Source organism: Balaenoptera musculus, chromosome X (genome assembly GCF_009873245.2).
Source record: "Balaenoptera musculus isolate JJ_BM4_2016_0621 chromosome X, mBalMus1.pri.v3, whole genome shotgun sequence".
Taxonomy (NCBI): domain Eukaryota; kingdom Metazoa; phylum Chordata; class Mammalia; order Artiodactyla; family Balaenopteridae; genus Balaenoptera; species Balaenoptera musculus.
The window spans coordinates 24208687-24212335 of record NC_045806.1 but is presented as its reverse complement, the minus strand read 5'-3'; the positions used below and the strand labels follow the sequence as shown (position 1 = coordinate 24212335).

Genomic DNA, 3649 nt, shown 5'->3' with positions numbered 1-3649 from the left:
GAGTGTTAGCTGAACCTTTGAAGTGACTGTAACAGAGAAAAGAAGCCTCACTGTATGGTGTGGCAAAATTGTTTCCTAAATCACATTTTATTATATGGTAGGATGTAGCCACAAGGTAAATGATGAAAAGCTTATCACTAAAGGTGATTATAATAAAACTAGAGAAAATATTGCCAACGTAAAAGGGAAGGCTACAGAAATATGTGTGATAGACTGGATTATCCAGCATCTATTTTAAAACTTTAACTCATGAAGTAAATAGGAACAATGTGCACTTGGTATAAGTACATGGCATAGGCTTAAACTATGCCACTCAGTATATGAAAACTGGACCCCAATTTTGCTCCCTCAATTTTCCTGTACTTTCATTCACTCAGTAGATATTCATTTAGTGTCTACACTGTGGCACTCACTAGTAGGTGCTAGACATGTAGCTGAGAACAAGACACTAGCAGGTGGTACTGATATGAGGAACTGCTTTCCTAAACATTATTTTGTATCTGGTGCTAAAGAATAACAGTGGTAGTTGTGGAGATAAGCACTGGTAACACCAGAATTTGGGGTTTGACTGTGTGGTACCCAGGGTTGTAGCAGAGATGTTCGTATAAACACTGGCTCTGAGGCTTGGGCATGTGTCTTGCAGTTTCCTATGGCGTATAAGCTAACAGGGCACAGCAGAGGTTTGAAAGGTGCTTGTTCATTGGAGCTGGTCTTCTCCTGCTGCTCTTTGCAACCCCAAGTCAACCACATGAAGAAACTGAGGCTAGTCTCTTGGAAGATGGAAACCATGTAGAGAAACATGTTGCAGAAGTGAGCCATCCCAGCTGAGCCTCGCTACTTGAACTAGCCTGACAACCCACAGACATATGAGTGAAGACCATCCAGTTTCAGTTTCAACAGAGCCTCTAGCTGATTGCAGAGATCAGGTGAGCCAGTCTGGACCAGAACTGCCCAGCAGGTCCATAGACTTGTGAGAAACAGTAAATACTTATTGTTTTAAAACACTAAGTTTTGGTTGGTTGTGCATCCAAAAGTAACTGATAGAGGATATCCACATGCATAAGAATGAAGTTGAACCCTGAATTCACACCATATACAAAAATTAACTCCAAATGGATCAAAGACCTAAATGTAAGAGCTAAAACTATAAAACTCTTAGAAGGAAAGATAGGACTAAATCTTTGTGTCCTTGGATTAGGCAATGGTTCCTTAGATACAACATCAAGAGCACAAGCAACAAAAGGAAAAATAGATGAACTGGGCATCCCTGATATAAGGAGAAATGCTTTGGGGGAGGGTCATTACTGCACAATCTAGCCCAGCCACTTAGTGTTTATGTGACGCTGGGAAAGTCACTTACCTCACTAAGCTTAATTTTCATTATCCGTAAAATACAAATACTATTTATATCATAAGGTTCTTGTAAAGATTAATGATTATATTTTAAATTCTTTATATGTATTTAGGCTTATAACACTGCCTATAAGAAAACCACATTTTTGTTTCATACTTTCTGCTCGGTCTACATTCTTCATAAGTTATATAAATACCTACTACCTGGTATTATCTTCAGAATTGAAGTCAAAGCTACTCTGTTTATAGTTATTATAATTATTATAATAGTTATATTTATAGTTATTTTTAAGATATTATTTACAGTTTCCTAAAATGGCTGTGCCAGGATAATTAATTTTTTTTAAATTTGGCTGCGCCGGGTCTTAGTTGCGGCATGCGAGAACTTCTTTGAGGCATGTGGAATCTTTAGTTGTGGCACAAGGGATCTAGTTCCCTGACCAGGGATTGAACCTGGGCCCCCTGCATTGGGAGCGTGGAGTCTTAACCACTGGACCACCAGGGAAGTCCCTGTGCCAGGATAATTAAGAGTGTGGTTGATGCCTGAGTTAGGATATATCTGTGAATCGATAATACTAAGCAGGATCATACCGAAAGCACCTATGTTTGTAAATATGGGTATAATATGTAATTCATATGTATTACATGAGTAATATGTAAATATCATAAAATAAGAACTATTGATTTCCTTCCAGTATCTTATTTACTTTGCTAATTAATTTGTGAAATCAATTAGGATCAGAAATTAATATCAATTTCTATATCAATAGCAGCAAACTCATTCAATTCATTAGTGTGAGAAGTAACTTAAGCCTACATTTTAAAGACTGTGTTTCCTATGTCAGAGTGATTTAAAGGGAGATGCTGTTTAAAAGAGCTGACTGGAAAAGGTCATTTTCTGAAAGCACAAAGTCAGTTGAGGTAAAGAGGAGCCAGATATCTCTGATAGCTTCAAAAGAAACAAAGCAGTCAGAAAATTCCTACCCATAGATTAAATATAGTACTTGGCCCTTGGAAAGGGATGCTTGCAGGAGCAAACGATAAAACCATATAGAGATGGATAACTCAAGGAACTTCATTTAGCACATGAATTGGTGGAAGATGTTGAGTGACATATTACCTTTTTATGTCCCTACTCTCTTGATTGAACAAATTAATGATTGAAATTAGAATTTTGGTGAGAGTAAGAGAGTAAGTTTGGGATAAATACATTTTCTTGCCTTAGGATTTGGGTCAGTTTCATTTGGATGCAACAGTGTATGTTCTCTTAAACATGAACTATCTCAAGGAGAGACAGCATAAGAATTGTTGCTAATTTAATTGGACATTTGACACCTTGCTGGGTCCAGGTTCTGAAACTTTCCTCTCAAGCATCTGGGCCAGCAGATGACGTGAGAGTTGGAGCAAGAAAAGTCTCTAATGAATTGCAGGTATGAGGGGAAGACTGGCCTAATTCTAAGTTAAAACAAGTAGTAACTTACAATAGAGACAGCATACTGAAAGATACTCTAGCATTTACTAGTGATTCACATTCTTTAAATTGGTATATCTATCAAAAATATTCCTGAATATTGAATTTTATTTTAAGATTTAATTACTTAGAAAAAAGAAAAACTAAAAGCGTCGGAGGTCCTATTGGGTCTGCTAAGTCTTTACTATTTGAGGAAAGCAGTGACACTTAGAGGCAGTGGCCTTGAATTTCAGAAGCAAGGCCCCTAAGTCTCTGAGGGAGGTCTGCTAGAGATTTAACAATTTGGATGATAGCAGAACCTACCTGGAATAAGAATGAAAGAGGAACACCATGAGCACATTGGAATCACATAATACTGTTATTTTTCACAGAGAATAATTTAGTACAAGCAGGTCTTTCTTGGCTCCTATTTAGTACAAGCAGGTCTTTCAACCAGACAGTCTGGTTGAATTGCCATGGTCACCAAAGACTCCCATTTAAAGACTGTTCCTCTGCAAAGAGGCATGACGCTACCCCTAAAGAGAATATTCTAGCAAGGTTTTGGTACATTCAATAATGAGTGCCCAGTGAATTGCAGAAACCATTTGTAAAGTGGTTAGAATACTGTAGCTCTAATATTGGGAGAGATTAGACACTTCTTATCTGGCACTGACATCCAAACCTCTTAATCAGCCACTAGTGAGTCATAGTAAATTTTACAATTGTTGCATTAAAGGTTAAACATAATGGGTTATAGTATAACTTTTTTTATCCACTACAGTAGCTTCTACTATGACTTCAGTTATAGCAGAGTCTTTTAAGCTCATCATCTCAGCTCTTATTTAG

General features: G+C 37.4%; 1 non-coding gene across 1 annotated transcript; it reads right to left on the bottom strand.

Moving 5' to 3' along the window:
- Positions 1 to 1785: 1785 nt before the first annotated feature.
- TRNAW-CCA lies at positions 1786 to 1858 on the bottom strand. The gene has a single exon. It is a non-coding gene; the product is annotated as a tRNA-Trp (tRNA).
- Positions 1859 to 3649: the final 1791 nt, after the last annotated feature.